This window comes from Miniopterus schreibersii, assembly GCF_964146895.1.
Source record: "Miniopterus schreibersii genome assembly, chromosome: X".
Taxonomy (NCBI): domain Eukaryota; kingdom Metazoa; phylum Chordata; class Mammalia; order Chiroptera; family Miniopteridae; genus Miniopterus; species Miniopterus schreibersii.
The window spans coordinates 60188286-60210407 of NC_138104.1; the positions used below are offsets into that span (position 1 = coordinate 60188286).

General features: G+C 42.1%; 1 pseudogene across 1 annotated transcript; it reads left to right on the top strand.

Moving 5' to 3' along the window:
- The first annotated feature begins 20566 nt into the window (after positions 1–20566).
- LOC308551527 (ribosome production factor 1 pseudogene) lies at positions 20567–21587 on the top strand (annotated as a pseudogene). The gene has a single exon. The product of its transcript is annotated as a ribosome production factor 1 pseudogene (transcript).
- The last annotated feature ends 535 nt before the right edge of the window (positions 21588–22122 follow it).

Here is a 22122-nt window from a genome sequence, read left to right on the forward strand (position 1 = left end):
TAGCTAAGATCTGAAAACAGCCCAAATGCCCATCAGTAGATGAGTGGATGAAAAAGCTGTGGGACATTTACACCATGGAATACTACACAGCTATAAAGAAGAATAATCTCCTACCCTTTGGGACAGTATGGATGGACCTGGAGAAAATTATGCTAAGTGAAATAAGCCAGGCAGAGAAAGACAAACATCACATGATCTTGCTTATACGTGGAATCTAAAGAACTTAATAAACTGATGAACAGAATAGATTCAATGACATAAAAGCATAGATGAGACTGACCAATGTCAGAGGGATGGAGGAGGGCGGGTAGGTGGAGGGGGAGAGAGTAACTAAAGAATTTATATGCATATATGCACATCCCAAGGACAAGGACAATGGTGGGGAGAGGGACTGGTGAGGGGGAAAGGATGGGGTGGAACGGGTCATTGGGGAGAAAAAGGGACATCTGTAATATTTTAAACAAAAATAAAATTATTTAAAAAAAGAAAGAAAAAAGCTAAAGGAGTTTATCACCATCAAACGAGCATTGCAAGAAATGTTAAAGGAACTGTTGTAATAAGAAGCAGAAATAGAAAGAGAAACATAGGCATAAAGAAATAAAATGGAAATAGATAAGTGACTATCAATAATAACCTTAAATGTAAATTTTTTAAATGTCCCAATCAAATGACATAGGGTAGCTGAGTGGATAAGAAAACATGACTCAAATATATGCTGTCTACAAGAGACCCACCTCAGAACAAAAAACTCACATGGGATGAAAGTGAATGGGATGGAAAAAATTTTCCATGCAAATGGAAATGAAAAAAAGTTGGGGTAGCAATCCTCATATGTGACAAAATAGACTTCACAATGAAGACCATGAAGAGAGACAAGAAAGGTCACTACATAATACTAAAGGGATCCTTCCAACAAGAGGATATAACCCTGATAATCATATATGCACCCAATATAGGAGCACCTAAATTTACAAAAAAAACTTCTGGAGGACTTTAACAGAGAGCTCAGTAGCAATTCAGCCATAGTAAGGGACTTTAGCAGCCCACTGATTTCACTGAATAGGTCTTCCAGACAAAAAGTCAACAAAGAAACAGTGACCTTAAATGAGACCCTAGACCAGTTGGATTTAATGGACATTTTCAGAACATACCACACCAAAGCTGCAGAATATACATTCTTCTCAAGTGCACAGAGAACATCGTCAAAGACAGACCACATGTTAGGACACAAAACAAGTCTCTAGAAGTTCAAGAAGACTGAAATCATATCAAGCATCTTCTTAGATCACATGGCATGGAATTATAATTCAACTACAGTAAAAACACTAAAAAATATTCAAACACATGGAGACTAAATAGCATGTTATTAAACAATGAATGGATTACCAATAAGATCAAGGAAGAAATAAAAAAAAATTCCTGGAAATAAATGAAAATGAACACACAACAACCCCAAATCTGTGGGACACAGTGAAAGCAGTCCTAAGGGAGAAGTTCATAGCATTACAGGCCTACCTCAAAAAACAATAAAAATTTCTAATAAACTATCTAATCCTACAACTTAAAGACAGAAAGAGAACAAGGAGAAAAGCCCAGTGTAAGTAGAACGAAGGAAATAATAAAGGTCAGAGCATAAATAAATGACATAGAAACTAAAAAACCCCCACAACAACAACACAATACAAAGGAGCAATGAAACCAACAGCTGGTTCTTTGAAAAGAAAAACAAGACTGATGAACCTTTAGCCATACTCATCAAGAAACAAAGAGAAAGGACCCAAATAAAATCAGAACTGACCCAACAGAAATACAAAGGATTGTAAGAAAATACTATGAATGAAGCTGGAGAATCTGGATGAAATGGACAAATTCCTGGAAAAATATAACCTTCCAAAACTCAATCAGGAAGAGTCACAAAGCCTGAATAGGCTGATAACTACTGATGAAGTTGATGGAGTGATTAAGGAACTTCCAGCACACAGAAGTCCTGGTCTAGATGGCTTCACAGAGGAGTTTTGCCAAACATTCAAATAACTAACACTTATGCCCCTCAAACTATTTCAAAAAAATCCAAGAGGAAGGAATACTTCTAAGTTCTTTATACAAGGCCTGCATTAGCCTAATTACAAAACCAGATAAAGACACTACAAAGAAAGAGAATTACAGACCAATATCCCTGATGAACACAGGTGCTAAAATTAACAAATCCAGATCCAGCAATATATTAAAAAGATCATGCCTCATTACCAAGTGAGATTTATTCCAGGGATGCAGACTGGTACAATATTTTCAAATCAAAAAATGTGATACATCACATAAACACAATGAAAGACAAAAATCACATGATCATATCAATAGATGCAGAAAAAGCACTGGACAAAATCCAATACACATTTTTGATAAAAACTCTCAGCAAAGTGGGAATACAGGGATCATACCTCAACATAATAAAGGCCATATATCACAAACCTACAGTGAATAACATACTCAACGGTCAAAACCTAAAAGCATTTCCCCTAAGAACAGGAACAAGAAAGGGTGTCCATTTTTACCACTCTTATTCAACATAGTACAGGAAGTCCTTGCCACAGCGACCAGACAAGAAGAAAACATAAAAGGCATCCAAATTGGAAAGGAAGAAGTAAAACTATCATTATTTGCAGATGACATGATATTGTACATAGAAAACTCTAAAGACTCCACCAAAAAACTACTAGATTTAATAAATGAATTTGGCAAGGTAGCAGGATACAAAATTAACACCCAGAAATCAATGGCATTTTTATACACCAATAATGAACCCTTGGAAAGAGAAACTGGAAAAAAAAAAAATCCCATTTACCACTGCAAAAAAGTCAAGATACTTAGGAATAAACTTAACCAAGGAGGTAAAAAACCTGTACTTGGAAAACTACAGGACATTGCAAAAAGAGGTAGAAGAAGATATAAACAACTGGAAGAATATACCTTGTTCATGGATTGGAAGAATTAACACCATTAAAATGTCCATACTCCCCAAAGCAATCTATAAATTCAATGCAATCCTTATTAAAATACCAATGGCATATTTCACAGATCTAAAACAAAAACTCCAAAAATTTATATGGAACCAAAAAATACCCCAAATAGCCACAGTAATCTTGAGAAGGAAAAACAAAGTTGGGGATCACAATACCAGATATCAAGTTATACTGCAAAGCCACTGTAATCAAAACAGCCTGGCACTGGCACAAGTACAGACATATCGATCAGTGGAACTGTACAGAAAATCCAGAAATCAACCCAAGCCATCATGCTCAATTAATATTTAACAAAGGAGGCAAGAACATACAATGGAGCAAAGACAGTCTCTTTAATAAATGGTGTTGGGAACACTGGACAGGTACATGCAAAAAAAAAAAAATGAAACTAGACCACCAACTTATACCATACACAAAAATAAACTCAAAATGGATAAAAGACTTAAATGTAAGATGTGAAACCATAAAAATCCTAGAAGAAAACATAGGAAGGAAGATCTCAGACATCTCTCTTAGACATACATTTGCAAATACATCTCCTAAGGCAAGAGAAACAAAGGAGAAAATAAACAAATACGACTACATCAAAATAAAAAGCTTCTGCACAGCAAAAGAAACCATCAACAAAATGAAAATTGAGGCTACTGTATGGGAGAGCATATTTGCCAATGACACATCTGATAAAGGGTTAATATCTAAAATATATAAGGAACTCATACAACTTAACAAAAGGAAGACAAACAATCCAATTAAAAAATGGGCAAAGGACCTAAATAGACACTTCTCCAAAGAGGATATACAGATGGCTAAGAGACATATGAAAAAATGCTCAAAGTCACTAATCATCCGAGAGATGCAAATTCAAAGGACTATGAGGTATCATCTCACACCTGTCAGAATGACTACCATCAACATATCAACAGACAAGTGTTGGCAAGGATGTGGAGAAAAAGGAACCTTAGTATGCTGCTGGGGGAAATGCAGACTGGTGCAGCCACTATGGAAAACAGCTAAGATGTGGAAACAGCCCAAGTTTCCATCAGTGGATGAATGGATGGAATGCTATGCAGCTATAAAAAAGAAGGATCTCTTACCCTTTGCGACAACATGAATGTAACTGGAGGGTATTATGCTATGCAAAATAAGCCAGTCAGAGAAATACAAGTATCATATGATCTCACTCACATTAACTATCATGAACAAAATAAAATGATGAACAAAATAGATCCAGAGACATAGAAGCATGGAACAGACTGAGAGATCTCAGAGGGAAGGAGGAGGTGAGGGAGTGGGTGGGGAGAGATTAATTAAAGAACTTATATGCATAAATGCATAAGCCATGGACACAAACAATAGTATGGGGAAGGCCTGGGGTGGGGCAGGCATGGGGTTAAGGGGATCAATGGGGGGGGATGGGGGACATCTGTAATACCCTCAACAATAAAGATAAATTATAAATAAATAAATAAATAAATAAATAAATAAATAAATAAATAAGAACTCTGGGAGCAGTATGGGAAGTAGACTGGAAGGGAAGGCATGGTGGCAGGAAGTCCAGTTTGGAAGCCGTAGCAAACATCCAGGTCAGAGCTGCTAAGGGCCAAGATGGAGAGCTATGGTAGTATTGGTAGAGAAGGGCTGATTTAGGAAACATTGCAGAGAAGTTTCCTGGGTATGATTTGGTGACTGGATGGCAGCAAATGAGAAAGATGGAGGAATCCAGGTGATTCCCATAATCCTTGCTTTAGTGACTGGGTGGATGATGATGCATTAACCAAGAAAGAGAGTCTTGGAGAAGGAGAAGGAGAAGGTTTCCAGAAGAATGATGAAGAATTATGATCTTTAGTGTTAATTATGAAGTATTTGTGAGACTTTCTGGTGAAAGTGTCTAATAGTACTTCCCAGGTCCTTTCTAGACCTGTCATTCCACCTGCAATTTCCATTCCTCCCTGAGTCCCTGTATAGCTATCCCATGCCAGCTAGCCCTTGCTCTGATCTTCTGGATTGGCCCAGGCTGTGAAAATGGCCAACTAAGCTGTGCCTCATATTTGCCTGATCTACGTTTGCAAGCCTGAGCCTGACTTTGTGTTTTGCATTCTTGCATCAGGAACCTGGGTTTTCCAGCTCCTTTTGACCACAAAGAAAGCTGTTACACTCCTCCACAGTCCTGGAAATCTTTTCCCCATCCCAAAGAACATCTTGAAATTGCCCTTTGCACTGACCTTATCTCCGCCTCTCCCTCCTTTCAGCTGACTCTAGCATGGGGGGGGGGGGGGGCGGTGGAGACTGACACAGATTCAGGGTGCTAAAGACCTTGGGACCTTCTAGTTCAACCTTCTCATTTTTCAGACAAGAAAACTGAGGCCCAGGGAGGGGAAACAACTAACTGAAGGTCACAGAAGAAGTTAATGTCAAATCTGGGACTAGATCTTAGAATTCTCAATTCACAGTCCAGTGTTTTTGTCTTGGCAGAATTCACTATAGACCATGGTAGATTTCCTGTCTCAAATGCTAATCAATTCCAGATAACCCCTAACCAAGTAGATCTTTCTACTGCTGCAACTTGCCAGGTAAAATATCTGTGAAATGGTAGATAAGTTATGCCCTGCAAATGTTCTTCACACAATAGCAAATGCTAATTGACCTGATATGTCAAGAATTAGTTATAAGAATTCTTTAATAATTTTCAAAAGAAAGGAAGTTAACTGAATTATTATTCTGATGATTTTCATAGGCTCAGCATTTCAATCTACTGCCCTCCTGAACCTTGGAAGTGATGCCCAACTTAAATAAATACATTTAAATAAATGTATCTGTTTTTATATTTTTCCCTTTTAAACTTGTCTCCATGTACCCTCAGACCTGAAGGGAGGGGTCTGGGGTAGCTGATGGATAGAGTCTGGTACTGAGGTCAAGTCTGTGGCCAGGCTGGAGCAAGTTTGGTTGTGGAGCAGAGGCTCTTGTTACAGGTCAACTGTTACCCTCCAGTTTGCCTCATCCACTTCAGCAGGAGCCTGGAAAGAAGCCCTGAATGGCTCCTGGCAACAAAAGGACATTTGTGCACTGGGGGCAAGGGGCCTCAGGGAAGACTTGGTGCAAGGGAGGTGGGAGGGAAGGTTAGCAACCTCCTCACTTCCACGGTTGCTGGGAAGGGAAGCTAATGGGTTAAGCAGACATGTGAGGTTTGGAAGTCAAGAAGTCATTGAATTAAAGAGCAGCAAGATACCTTAGAGGTTGTTTAGACCAAACCATTCATTTTATGCCTGGGGACACTAAGGCCAAGAGAGGGGAAGGGACAGGTCCAAGATCATACAGCTGGCAACGGGCAGAGCCAAAACTGAAATCTAGAGCTTCTGATTCTCCAAACAAGTGTTCTCACCTCAGTACCTACAAAGCAGTTCAGAATTGTGGATTTTGTTGGAGGGAGGAGACTCCAGAACCTATCTCTATCTCAGGAGAAAATCATGCTTAATGGCATGATGTGAGGACTCGGAAAAAGTACGAAGTGATGTAGGGAGTCTGAGAGCACCTAGTGAGTCTTGGAGTGAGCACCAAATGCTTGAATCTCCTCCTGACCTGCTGGTTTGTGTCCCCATAGCTAGCTCTTTGTTTTCCAGTGCTTGGTATTATTATATGCATGGGATGATTTGGAGTTATACATTGACATTTTGAATTGTGACAGAAATATACTGAACTCAATATGTATTAGGAAAGATATAGCTAGTACCTCAAACCCTAATTTCATAGATATTAGAGCTTAGAGTGAGGTTGTATTTAAAATTGGGTTGATTAAAGAAAAACAATAAGCATATAATGGCATAGAATGAAGTGATGGCAAATATTGTGAAGTTGGTTCACATATAAGTGAAATTTGGAAAACACTGTGCTAGTGGATCTTGGATCATGATAGGAGGACCAGCAAAGACCATTCAGGCAATACTCCTGGACCTGGGCAGCTGAAGCTGGTTGGACCTCTTAATGTTCTTTTATGAAGACAGTGCCAAATGTTTGCTCTGTTAATGGGTCCACTTAGGATAAAAACAGTATCGAGTCAAAGAAACCTCTGATTGACTGATCTTACTTAATAGGAAGAAAATTAAATATGCAAATCACATGAAATTGTCAGCTGTGAGTCAGTATATCAGCTTTTTCTTCTCTAAAAAGTCACTGGTTGGTCCTCTCCACTACTTCTGTTCTATTTCGGTGGAACTTGTAAGAATGGCATATAAGACCAAATAGGCTCAAGGTTAAGATGGAACACTGAGGGCCAGAGAGAGGAATGTTCTTAAGATCATTCAACCATGAAAAGCACAGTCAAGACTGGATCCCAGGTCTCTTGACTCCCAAACTAATGCTTATTCAACTATTGCCCCACATTTCCTGCCCACATTTCCTTCTCCCTTGCCCTTTCTGCACACTCCCCTCAACCCTATCTCCACCCCCAAGTCAGGCAGCTACAGCCTCCACTGAAGTCTTATCTGGCACAGCTCACTTTCTTTAGATCTTCTGGACTTATCAAAGACCCAAGAATCTGGTAGCATTGGTCACCTCCAAGACGATTCTGGGTGGTTAAGAGACAGGAGTGAGAAGACTTTATTTTTGTACCTCTTGAGTTTTGAAACACCTGAAGTCATTACCTAGTTTAAAAATAAATAACAAAATAAATCACTTCCTGAGCTAAATCTCAAAACTAATAACATTTATTCAGCACTTTGAAGTTTTTAATGTACTATCTCTTATGGTCCATATAAGAACCCCATGCAACAAATTGCTCCATTTTATAGATGTGGACATTGATCTAGAGAGAGGAAGTTTCTTGCCTAGGCTCGTACAGTGAATCAGCACTGAGATTTGGGCTACAATGCATACCCCCAATCTCCAGTGCCTTGATGCTTCCATAGCCACATTCACAAACCTCATAATTTGTACCAAATTGTCCTCAGATCAACCTGAACCAAAGTGTTTACATTTGCCCTTAAATAGACATTTTCAAACTTTAACCTAAAGAATTAGCACAACCAGTCCCAGCTCAGCTGTGTAGGTGGACACCTCTTCTGCCTGGCCCCATCCCCTAAACCACACTCCTCTGTCCTCTGGAAGCCACATACCATTCAGTCACCTGGTGCCCACCTTCCAGGATTCAGGATGGCATCTTAGCTTGGCACAGACATTCTAAAGAGGCAACTTGGCAGCTGCAAAAGCATTTGTCTGGAGGAGGGGTCACTAATTCAGGTCCTTTGGGGTTCCTTTTTAGTCTTTGCAGCTGGTGTCTCTAAAATGGAGAAGTTCATCCTTCCCCAAGTATGGGCAGGCCACAAATATTGTGCCCCCAGAAGTCTCTGTTGCAAAGCAGGAACTGTGCTCAGCAAGAAGCTCTGGAATGGTGATGAGGGAGGAGGTGGGTGGGGGGTGGAGAAGCAGATGTGTGCTGTGTGCTGATCAAAGCAGTGTTCCTGCTTCAAAATAGGTCCCCTCTCATCTGCTGTCATGGCAATGCAAATAAACACCTCATCCTGCTGGCTCTTTTTCCTTTTTTAGCAGCCACCACCCAAGAACTCAGGGTCTTAAGGTTGAAAATTCCTTGGGAGGTTACCAGATCCCCTTTCTGTCTCCTGGTAAGACTGTGCCCAAACCAACTACAACTACTTGGGGAGGTCCTCAGGACCTCGCACATGTCCTTAGTATGTCACTTGTTAATTGTCTTTCTGTTCCACATGACTCCCATCACCACCACCTAGAAGCCATCCTCACTCAAGTCACAAGCTCATCCTAATGAAAAACTGGAGCCAATGGGAATTGCTTAGGTTGGGCTGGAACCAGGAGGATGGCCCAAATGACCTCGGCAAAGCCTGGATGATGCCAGGAGTTCAGGCCCAGCCAGTAAATGTATTCCTGGCCAGTATCCTTCTTTTTATTCCTCCCTAAAGCAATCATCTTCCCCTAGATGACTGTGTCCCCTCAGCAGTTGCTCCCAGAATGATATCCACTTGTCCATACCCAAGTAGGATACCAGAGGCAGAAGGCAGATATGCAGTCAGGCAGTCAGGCTAAAAGAAGCTTGTTAGAGATAAAAAGGAGGGAATTTTTTCTCTCAAGGCTACATATATCACCCAAGTTCTAACTAAACCTCTTTGTAGCCTTCCAGATAAAACAAATGGTGGGAATACCAAAGACACTGACTCTCAAATGTCAAGACTCTTTCCTTCACCCTCTGTTCCCTTTCCCAGCATACCTCCCTACCCTAATATACTTCCTAGTGGACAAAAGGCCTCTGAAAACAAGGTAAATATATGGGTGGGTGCCATTTGTTGATAGCTTTCTAGGGAAATCCTCCCCTGGCTCCCTAACCAGAGAAAACCCTCCATCTGAGAAACGAAGAAGCTCTGCATGCTCACTCACCTCCAAAAGGCCAGGCCCAAGTAGTCCAGGAAATGTCCACTGGAGGGAGACAGAGAGAATGCTTCCAGATTTTACACCTAGGCATTGGCTGTACTGCCCAGGAACCTGATCAGCCTGCTCAATAGGAGCACTGAGAATCTCAGTCCCATTGCATGCCACTTGTGAGCCTCACCTCACACACTTACCAGCATTCTTCCTCCCCTGCCACATCGGGAAACACTGCAAAGGAAACAGAGAAGAAATCAAAGCATTGCAGACACCCATGCAATGTCAGAACTAGAAGGGATCTTTGTAGTCAGCAAGTTCAATCTTCCCATTTTACAGAAAGGCACACTGAGGTCTACAGAAAAGGAAAATGAAGGACAAGTGGAGCAAAATGGCACCTAGAAACCTACTCCTGGCTGCCCACACCATAATACTTTCTCCTATTCCACTGGCTGACTCCTCTTGTTCACTCTCATCAGCCCCAAATCAGGGGATTGGAAACAATCTTCACAGTTCATAGTACTGTTCCAAGGTCTAAAAATAAGGATTATCAAAGAATCAATTAGCATTGACTTGGCACATACTATTCTTTGTATAGTATCAACCAAGTTAGAAGCAAGGTGTGTTGGTGGAAAGAGCAGTATTTAGAATGGCAAGCTCAAGTTCACGGCCACTTTCCTCTACTTACTGATTATGTGTCATTGGACATAACCTCCTGAACTTCAGTTTCTGAATCCGTAATACTAGGATAGTAATAATACTGACCTCAAAGGCTTGTGAGAAATTAATGTACCTGAAAGTACTTCTAAAAAATGATAAAGCACATTATAAATTTATTCATTTAATAAATATTTATAGGGTACCAATGGCCTTCAAAGCACTATGCTAGATGCTAAGGATATAGCAGTGATCTAGGCAGGTAAGGTCCCTGTCCTTGTGGAGCAGGGGCAAACAATAAACAGGTAAACCAATAAATAAATAAGGAAATTTCAGACATCACTAAGAACCAAGAAGGGGAAACTTTAAAAAACAAGATGAGGTAGATAGTGATAGGGCAGGAAGAATAAAGGGATTGCTTTACTTTAGAAATGGTGGTCAGAGAGTGTCTCTCAGAGTAGTTGAACTTTGAGCTGAGGCCTGAATGACAAGGAGTCAGCAATGTGATGAACTGAGTGCAGAAGATTACAGACAGAGGATGAAGAGAACAGTGGGAGACAAATTATGCAGGACTTTGAAAGCTAGGGTGAGGATTTTGGCTTTGATTCAAATCACAGTAGGTAGCCATTGTAGAGCAGGTGTAGAGCAGGAGAATGAAGAGATGTGATTTCCACCTTAAAAACTACTCTCACTGCTGTGTGGGGAATGGATTGTAGAGTGAGAGTGGGAGCAGGGGAATCTCTTAGGAGGTTTCTGCAATAGTTAGATAAGCAATGTTTGTGGCTTGGGCTAAAAAAGTAGAGGTAGAAAAGTAAGAAAGAAAAAAGGGTTCTTCTTAGAGATAGAAGGATCTTCTTGCTTATTCTCCTGCTTTTGTGCAGCCAGCCTGTAAAACAAAGATTATCAGGAAAAGAGTTGGTCACAGTATTTTTCATCTCTCGTATCCTCTGAACAATGATCTCCACACCAGGTGCAGACAATAATGATCTCTAATCCTTGGAGATTAGGTTCAGTCCTAGATCATCCTAAAATGACTAAAGGTCAGATCCACCCTTGTAGACCACAAGACAATCTGATGAATCTTCAACCCACAATTGGTAACAAGAGAGAGGAGGGATTAGGAGGCAACCCCTGGGTGTTTATTGAGAAGGCCCTTGAGGGATGTTAATGTGAAGGACATGGAAAAATCTGGAATGAGATAAGTGTCAAAAGAGGAGAAAGACCAATCAAGAGAGACAAATATGAAATTCCTCTACTAAGCTACAAATTGGACCTCTTTAGGATTGAGTAAGTCAATATAATTCTCACTAGTGGACAAGGGGTAGTAAAAAGAAAAGATAAAGGAGTAGTAGAGAGGAGGAAGCAACCCCTTGTACAGCCCTTTTTTTTTTTTTCTTTTTTTTTAAATATATCTTTACTGATTTCAGAGAGAGGAAAGGAGAGGGAGAGAGAGAGATAGAAACATCAATGGTGAGAGAGTCATTGATCGGCTGCCTCCTGCATGCCCCAGACTGGGGATTGAGCCCTCAACCTGGGCATGTGCCCTGACTGGGAATCGAACCCTGATTGTCTGGATCCTAGGTCGACTCTCAAATGCTGAGCCATGCCTGGCAGGGCTACAGTCCTAAATGTGACAATTCTGGGAAACTAGGAGAAACACTGATAGGAGGAACAGACTATTCTGTAGTCCTATTCATATATAATTGCCTTCTCTTTGACCCTACCCCCAACCTATCATAGATATAACAGAATTAAATATAGTTCAGGAACTAACTGGGCTTTAAATTTACACAGGAATTTACAGGTTACAAATAAGTGACCTTTTGTTCAACTGTCACAGCCAATCTGCATGGTAAGTTTTATCCTCATGTGATACATTAGAAAAATGAGGCCCAGAGGAAGTGAAGTGACTTACCCAAAGTCACACAGTTAGTAAATGTCAGAACCAAGTATATAGTAACTTAGGCTTATGAGGCTGCCAATTGTATGTTATTCTATTTTTTCTCTGCAGTCCAGGATAACCCAGAATGGGCCAGGACTATGAGTCCCACTTTACTTTGGACCCTGATCCTGGCACTATTTTGGTAGCTCAGAGGCTTACAGGGAAAGATGAGGCATGAGGTTTTGCATCAGAAAGTTCTACCAGGTAAAAGCTCTTTTTGTTTTCTGGTTGTAGACAACCATTCTTGAAGAAGACCTGGATTAGTGGTGACAGTCTTCCCATACAGTGAGTCATCCATTCACTCATTATGAGCCTCCTCAGGGCCAGGGCCTGTGCCGGGTACTCAGAGATTCAGCTAAAACTGGCATGTTCCCTGCCCTTGAGGAATTTATGGCCAACTTGGGGGGTGGGTAGGGCACATGCACAAATCATCACAGTTACATGTAAGTGCTATTGGGAAGTATAAAGCATTGTGGAACTGAGCAGAGGGATTAATTAGATGGTAAAAGTGCAGGTGCATTGTCACATGAGCATTTGGGAAGGAAGCAGCATTTGGAACAGGTCTCGAAGGATGAATAATAGTTCATGAGGCAGATGAGTCAAACAGCATGGCAGGCAGAAGGGAGCATAGCAAAAGGCAAGGAGGTATGGAAGCATGTGATTTGAGGAACTATGTATAGTCTGGCTGGAGAACAGAGTGCAAGACAGAGAGTGAGAAATGAGTCTGGAGCAGCAGGTAGGGGTCAGATCATGAAGGACCTTCTAAGTCACATGAAGGACCTTGAACTTTATGCAGAGCCCATTGGGGAGCCATTGAAGAGGTCTAAAGAGGAGATTGACATAGTCAGATTTATAGTTCAGAATGTAACTCTATCTGTTGAGTAAAAATTAATTGGGAATGGGGATAGGGGAGATAGGGAAGCCAGAGCAGATAGGAGCAGTGGTCTTTGGGGACCAAGGAGGGGACCAAGATATGAACTATTTATACATTAGAACCAAAGTCAATGATAGGATGTGGAAGGATAAGAGAGGAGTCAAGGATGAATTCACGGTTTCTGGCCTGGGCAACAGGGTGGATGACAGGGTTAATAACTGAGGTCAGGAACAAATGAAAAGGTATGGTTGGTGGCAGGGGAAAGGGGGATCTTCCTTTTATAATGAATCTCATTTGGACCTGTTGGATTTGAGGGGCCTGTGGAACACCCACTCAGAGTTGTCCTTTAGGCACTGTGATTTACCTGCACATGCAAAGTTGCACAGAAGCAGATATGGTCCTTATGCTTGAGGAGCTTGCAGTCTAGTGGTAGATAGAGTGGTCAGACAGAAAAAAACAGATCAGGAGTCTTTGAGAGATAAAAGTAATCATGTTGAAAGAATGAAAAAGAGAACCAAAAGGGGGATGGGGGCAGAAAGCTGGTTGTTGAGGAAGAAGCTGGGAAGTCTGAGAGCGGTGGCTTGGGGACAAGCTGCAAATGCTACTGACAGGCTTCGTCCAGATCAAGGAGTTCTCAGCCAAAAGTGGCTGGGATGGAGCTCACTGTCCCCAGCATCCTTTCTACAACCATCCTTTATCCTGCTGAAGGGAAGCCTAAAGAAATTTTTCACCCTTTCCTTGTATGGTTTCTCTGCTTCCCCTCACCTCCTAGCCAGCCCTATGCCACAGGCCCAAGCCTGAGGCCAGTCATGAGAGCATGTTCTTCACACTCCAGCCTCCCTAGCCCTCTCAGTTGAGCCACACAGAGCCTTATTCACAGCCTGACCCTCCCTTCCTCCGGAGTGAGCTCTCACCACCCCCAGGCCCAGTCCATGTTCTGACAACACAGACTATGGACACTGTGGGAATCAGGCCCCCCAGACCCCTCAAGAGCTGACTCTTCTGTTCTTGGGTTTTCTCCCCTCGGAGGGGGTTCAGTGAGTTTGGACACTCGTGTGTGCATGAGTGTATGTGTATGCTCTATGTAGTCAGCCAACTCCTCTAGGCTAGGCCTAGAATACGGCTGTTCTGGACTGGACACAGGGGTAGATAAGACACAGGCTGGTTCCTCAAAGGTTCTTACAGTCCCGGGTGGAGACAGCTGGATACATGAAGGGTGGTATGTGCGCTGGGGCTGGATTGAGTGTGCCACCAGGTCCTAAATTAAAGTACTGGTGTCATGGGGCCACTCTTAAACCCCATCCCAGTGGCCTGGGTTCATGCATTCATGTTCTGGCTGTGATGTGTGCTGGGAGTAGGTTGTTGCAGCCCTGAGGGATTCCAATCTCTTCCCTAGAAAGGGAAGAGGAGAGGTGGTTTAGAGTAGGACTGATCAACACAGGCATTTGACCTGACCATGTGACTTTGACCAATTCTTTGCTGGGCTTCAGAGTTGTTGCTTATATTGATAAGTGGGTCCCTGACAATTCTTATCTTTCCATAACAAGGGAGATGGTGAGAACAATCCCAACCAGTATAAGTCAATAGAATAAATGTCTTCTAGAAGGTCTTGATAGAACTCAGAGTCTGAGATGGCTTTTTTGAGGAATCCCCAGAGGGTCTATTTCCCTTGTTTCCTCTCTGAGGGTGTGAGCTGTCCTTACTAGTTTGGAGTTTGGGGCCTCTCAGAAAACCTGACTCCCCTTGTGTACTTACCAGGACTACATGGTCTAATACCCACTCACCCACCCCCTAAAGAGTGTCTGATCTATAGCCTCAGGGATGCTTATCTGCATATCATTTTATAACTCACCCTGTGACAGAAATCCCTGCTGCCTTGGACTTCTTTCACCTTAATTCCCTTCTCCCAGTCTTGGCAGGGCTTCCTTTCCACTTTCCCCATTCCTCACTCCTCACCTAGCCCACAGGGTTTCTCCAGGTCTAGTTTCTTGCATTTGGGCCCTTTCCTCCCCCCCGCCCAGCTTTCTCCAGCATACTGTCTTCCCCACCTCCACAGCAAGCAAGAGCTGAGCTAGAAAAGAGAGTGAGCTAGCAGCTGCAACCCCCAGGGGCTGCCTGGATAATCTCAGGAATGTCATATCCCAAAGACTTGACTTTCCCACTGGCCAACAGGGACCCTTCTTCCTGCCCAGAGCTTGGGAGTCCTTCCAGGAGAGGGGTCTTATACAGGGTGAATGCAGGAAGGGACTAGAGGGGAGACACATAATGGTTCCAGGGTAGAATGGAGCCTCTTTTCCAGACTCTGAACTAGTTAGACCAGGTGTGAGGATAGGAGGAATGGGGAGAGTTACCTAAACCACCCACTTTCTGAGACTCAGGTTCCTAATATAAGTGTTTCCTATGGTCTTTTTGCTTGCACAGGATGTTCCTAGTTCTAGGCTTTCCCCAGACAAGTACAATTTCTCTTATGTTATAGACAAAGACACTGAGGGCACAAGCCATGGGCTCAGCATCACGTAGAACAGCCATTCAACTTTCCTCAAATTGAACCCAGATTTGCTGAGCATCTACAAGTGGCAGGTCCTTTCACATAGGTCATTGTTGCAATCATTTATGAAGTAGGAAATCTTCTCCCTATGTTGTTGATGAGGAAACTGAGGCTCAGATGAGAGAAAGTAGAGGCCAAAGCTGGGCTAGCAGATCAGTGTCCTATTTCCAGCAACTACTGCATTATATCATCATACCACATTCTTCTCTCAAGCTCCCATGGTGATAGAGCCCAGGGTAGAAAACAGGCCAGAGAAAGTCAGCTCACTTCCAGGGCTTCAAGCCCTGTTCCCCAAGTGAAAGACTGCCTTTCTTCTGTCCCTTGGCAGCCCCAGCCTTCGAACTACAGGTGCAACTGGACTCTAAGATCCCTGGTGACAGCTGACAACCCCAGCAGCTCACAGGTGGGCCAGAGAAGTGGGGTCAAAGAACTCCACTCTCATACTCTACTGTGAAACCTCTGACCCCACATCCCAGCCCAGGTCATGTGAGTTGCTGCCCCTTGTTATTGTTGCTAGTGACTTGGAAATGCAGACCAGATCCTGGCTGCCAGAACTTCCCAAACCTCCAGCTGTTCTCAGGACCTAGGGGCCACTGGGAGGACTGCTCTCCATTTCAGGCTCATTTCCCTGACCTAGGCTTCCCTGTCTTCCCCAGGGACCTTGAGTGGAAATCATTGACATTTGGGGAGCAGTTTTTTTTTTTTTTCACTTAGTCTAGAAGTTTAGAGAAGTGTATATGAAATATAATGAGAGTTTCAGACAGCAAAGGAAACGATCAACAAAATAAAAAGACAACCACTGTATGGGAGAACATATTTGCCAATGATACATCTGATAAGGGATTACTATCCAAAATGTATAAAGAACTTATGAAACTCAAAATCAAAAAAACAAACAATCCAATTTAAAAATGAGCAAAGGACCTGAATACACACTTCCCCAAAGAGGACACACAGATGGCTAATAAACGTATGAAGAGATGCTCAAAGTCACTAATCATCAGAGAAATGCAAATGAAAACCACAATGAGCCTTAGCCAGTTTGGTTCAGTGGTTAGAGCATTGGCCTGTGGACTGAAGTGTCCCAGGTTTGACTGCAGCCAAGGGCACGTACCTTGGTTGCAGGTTCGATCCCCAGCCCTGGTTGGGGCACGTTGGGGAGGCAACCAATTGATGTGTCTCTTTCACATAGATGTTTCTATCTCTCTCTCCCTTCCACTCTCTCAGAAAAGCAATGGAAAAAATATCCTAGGATTAGGATTAAAAAAACCCCAACACAATGATATATCACCTCACACCTGTCAGAATGGCTATCATCAATAAATCAACAAACAACAAGTGCTGGAGAGGATGTGGAAAAAAAGGAGCCCTCGTGTACTGCTGGTGGGAATGCAGATTGGTGCAGCCACTGTGGAAAGCAGTATGGAGTTTCCTCAAAAAATTAAAAATGAAACTGTCTTATCACCCAACAATTCCACTTCTGGGAATATATCCGAAGAAATCCAAAACAGTAATTTGAAAGAATATATGTATCCCTATGTTCATTGCAGCATTATTTACAATAGCCAAGATTTGGAAGCAGCACAAGTGTCCATCAGTAGATGAGTGGATAGAACAGCTATGTTACATTTTCACAGTGAAATACTACTCAGCTATAAAAAAGAAGGATCTCTTACCTTTTGTGACAGCATGGATGGATCTGGAGAGCATTATGCTAAGTGAAATAAGCCAGTTAGAGAAAGACAAGTATTGCATGATCTCACTTATATGTGAATCTAATAAACAAAATAAACTAAGAAATGAAATAGAAACAGACTCATAGATACAGAGAACAGACTGACAGCTATCAGAGGGAAGGGGTTTTCAAGGCTGGGTGAAAATAGTGAAGGGATTAAGCAGAAAATACAAAACTCATAGACACAGACAACAGTATGGTGATTACCAGAGGAGAAGGATGGGGGTGGGTAGAAGAAGGTAAAGGGGGAATAAGTAGTAATGGAAGGAGATTTGACTTGAGGTGGTGAACTCACAATACAATATACAGATGATGTATTATAGAATTGTACACCTGAAACCTATATAATTTTATTAACCCTTGTCAGCCCAGTAAATTCAATTCAAAAAAGTAAAAAAATATATAATGAGAGTGCCAGAGCTGGAAGGATTGTCAGAGAGAAACCAATCTAACCCTCTCATTTTATAGGTGGAGAAACTGAGGTAGAAATTACATAAACATAGTGGATAGAACATGGACTTTAGGCCTAGATTACCTGGGTTTAAAATTCCAAGTTTATCACTTAAGAGCTGTGTAACCTTGGATAAGTTTCCAAACCTTTCTGTGTTTCAGTAAAATGAGGATGACAAGAATAGTAGGGCTTGCTTTGCTGAGTTATTGTGATAGTGAAATGAGTTACTATATGCTAAGGGCTTAGAATAGTGTCTGCCACATAGTATGTGCTCTATGAATGTTAGCTAATATTAATTCTAACTGTCTCTAGTGCTTTTGGGGAAAAACAAACAAACCTGGCAATGCCAATCTGTAGCCTTTCCCACCAGCCATATTGTCAAGTATGTCTTCCAACCAGCACCCCCCCCCCCCCAAGCAGCCTCCCTTATATTGCTTTTGGCACTAGAGAAGCTGAAGACAAAGTAAGAACATGTCAGAGTCAAAGTTTTTCTTCCAGCTTCTCACCTCCCCAGTGCCCATCCCCATCTCTCCCATGTCCCAGAACAAACATGGTCTTATCTCAGATGACTCTTGAGCAAACTACATCCATTTTGCTGAGATGGGCAACTGGGGGAGGGGGACAAGCATTAGGAGTGAACTCAGATAAGGCAAGTTCTGAGGGTCCCCATCCCAGGCTGTGCAGCTGCTGCACTGCTGGACCTCAGTTTAGCCATCCCTTTACCTTGTGAACCAGGCTAGATTGCTATGCACTAGTGCTAGATAGATTACAGTTGTTAACTAATCAGACAGTTTCATACCCTGATCTTTTCTGGAATAAATCAGTCATACCCATTCACAGGGTACTTGTGAGTTGTGAGTGCAGAAAACTCTCATGTTATATCTACTAGACATAAAGCTCCATGGGTAGGAACTATTTTGCTAACTGTTATGGATCTTTCCAGGGCCTAACACACAGGACTTGTCACGTATTAGGGCCAGAATCCATACTGCTCAGTTGAATGATAAAGGTACGAATTCCTGAAAGCTATTCTCAGTCTAAGGAAACCCTTCATTTCATTTAAGATAAAAATAAAAGTAAACATATCAATAGCCTTTGCCATCATTATTTAATGTGATCTTCACTACAGCCTTACGAGGTAGAAATTATAATTTTCGCAGTATACAAATAATAGCAATGGATAATGCTTGCTGACTGCATGCCAGGTACTTTTCTAAGCTGTTTATACATATGAAATCATTTAAACCTCATAGCAGCTTTATGAGGTGAGTACTGTTATTAGCTCCATTTTGCAGAGAGGAAACTAAAGCTCAGAGGGTGAAGTAATTTTCTCAAACTCACACAGCTAGCAAGTTGTGGCTCAGATAGTAAAGGGCTTGAAGCCATGTCTTCTTACTCTAGAGGTCCTGGTCTTTTCACTGCATCAAGAACACCAAGGTCAAATTCCCACACACAAATTTGCAAGTCTCTCATTTTGGCCCTTTCTTCCATCACCATTCACACTTAATGCCTACATCCAGGGCAAGTCTCCTGGCTCTGTGCCTCCTCCCCCCTTCTGTCTTCAACCTTACTCTTCCTTGAAGAAGTTTCCCTTCTTCTTTCCTTTACGGATCATCCCTTCAGATTTCAATCCAATTGCACATCTGCCATGTGCCAGGCTTGTATATACAGCATTGTACTGGCAACTCCGCCAAGTCTTATCCACTGATCAGAAGTGGTTTGCTCAAGACCACTCAGCCTAGATGTGGCAAAGGTAGACATTATGTCCAGGTCAATCTGACTCCATGTTCAGTGCTCTTTCTGCCACACCAAGCTGCCTTCTGTTCTGAACCAGAAACTCTTCTGAGAAAGCTTCCCAAATCACCCAGAAATGAACTCACAGTTCTCTTTAAGTCCATCTATGCCAATGACCTATTCTTTCCCCTCAGCCCATGGATCTGTGCTTCACAGATACATAACATATGTCAGCATCTAGATGAATTACAATTAGCCACACAGGGACAATCTATAGTGTGGATTTTTCACCCATGTTGGGAGCCAGTACCCAGCACTCAACTGACACATTATTTGACTGGGCTGTGGAACTGCAGATAGGGGTCTTGGGGGTGAAACCTCCTTCTGTAGGGTTTATGGCCTTACCCTGACCTTGCTAAGTGGTTTTGCCATGACCTGAGAGTTTATGTCAAAGCTCCTTTCTTTGAACCCAATAATTGAGAGGTGGTCGTATGTACAAGCCTCAGATATACACACCCAAATTCAGGCTGGTTAAAGGACCTGTGGTAGTATCCTAAGATGAAACAAACTATCTGGAGAGGTGGTGAGCTCCAGATATTTGGCAGTATACAACAGTGTCTGGTCATGGTAAAGAGGACATCTACATGGACCATGGGAATGACATCCAGAAGTATTTGAGGGTTTCTATGCATTCATATGTTCTTCTGAATTCTCTACACTCCCTCCTCCCCCTCCTACAGCAAATACATACTGCATGTGGCAAATGAGTCTTGCTTGGGATGACAAGAGAAAAGGTCTGAAAAAGTGGAGACATCCTGGGGGCTGGGAGCAGAACTGCTGAATCACCAGTCATTGTCACACTCTCACCCTATATCCTGCCAGGCTGATTCTGGGAAAAGACTGGGAAACTGCAAGCTGGGCTGGGACAGAGAGGGCCTGGAGTGTGAACAAGCACACTTGAAGACACATGTTTACATGGGCATATGTATGTGCATGAAGATGAGCCTACGGAGAGGATATAAAAGCACACACCCATGTGAACAGGTCCCCAGGCAGCCACCTGGAAGTCCTAGGCACACTGTGGGAGCTCAAGAACAGGAAAGGATACTTGAGAATGTGTCCTTGGGTGAATACAGGAGAGCCCTCATGCACATATGCACTCAGATGTGTGACTAAGTATGTGAGGACAGTTTTCCATATAAACTCCAAGAAGCAAACACCATGGAGAAGACTGGCAGCAGCAGAAAGAAACGCAGAGGCACTACTGAAGAACCTCAGGAGGCTGCAGTCATTGAGGATGGGGCAACGGAAAGCAGAATCCAACCCCGGAAAGCCTCTGCCTTTCCTCCAGGCTTCAGCATTTCGGAGATTTAAAACAAACAGCGGTGATACGTAATGTTCATGTGGTGGGAACAGTAACAGCAGAAGGAAAAGTTCACAGCTAAGAAAAAACTTCAAAAGGAGAGAGAGAGACTCTTGGTGATAAGGCTCCACCAAAGTCTATACCCAAGACCACTGACAACCAGCAAGTGTATGATGAAACCACAGTAGATCTTAATGATGAAGAAATTGTTTATGATGAAGCTACAGATATATTTGCTTCTTACTGCAACAAACTTCTCCCAAGGTTGTCATTACAACATCAGATAGACCTCATGGGAGAACCATACTACTCTGTGAACAGCTCTCCACAGTTACACCAAACTCACATGTTTATTACATATTACAGAAGAGGACTAACTCTGAAAATAAATTATTTCACAGTGCATCTGAAGAGATTTTACAGAATTGATGATTATTAATGAAGATCATAAAACACCAAATGGATCAATTCTTAGTCACTTGCCAAATGGACCAAATGAGCAGTGTTTGTCTGTGTAAAGAAATTAAGAGATGAAGAAAGGACTCCACAGAACACATACCTGAAATAATTCTGAATAATTTTACAACATGGCTGGGTAATTCTGTTGAACAGATGTTTGCATTTCTCTTTCTCCATAATACTCAGTTTATTGGAAGGCAGGATGCCTCATTTCACAATCAATGGGATTATATCTTCCTCAGATTTCACAGATACATATTCAAGAGTGAAAAGAAAGTGGGAATTCAGGAACTTGGGTCATGTTTTACCTTAAAATTAAGATCTCTTCAGAAAGGAACCTTTGATTCTAAATATGAAGAATATTAATAGGTTCATAAGCCCTGGGAAATAGATACAAGTAGGAGAAAATTCCATTTATAAAGTACTGAAGGAATAGTATTAGATTTGGCTGAACAGGCCAATCTTGAATTTGTGACAGAAGATTTCAAAATGGCGCTTACTGATTTCATACACCTTTTTTCATGTCTGGACACATTACCAAGTGCCATGAATTACCAATCACTATTTCTGTAGCAAATACAAATAAAAGTAATTTTGGTGAGAGTTTAAAAAAAAAGTATGTGAGGACAAAGACTGGGGAAAAGTGTGGTGTCCCTTATTGGACCATGACTACTGGGTGGCTAACCTTTACAAGGCTTCCTCATTTATCAGGGACTTTACTGTCCATGATTTGTTTTACCTCTCACAGAAGAAGCCCTATGGGTAGGTGAGACAGCATTATTCCACGTGTGTGGATGTGTGCATATGTGTGTGGCATTTGTTTAGATGCCCCTCCTGGGATTGCTGTTAGATACTACCAGAGACTGGTTGTGTTTAGATTTTGCCACAGAATAAGTGAGGAGATTACAGTCTGTTACATAGACTGTGTGTGGATCCAGTTGTGTCCTATTGCCCT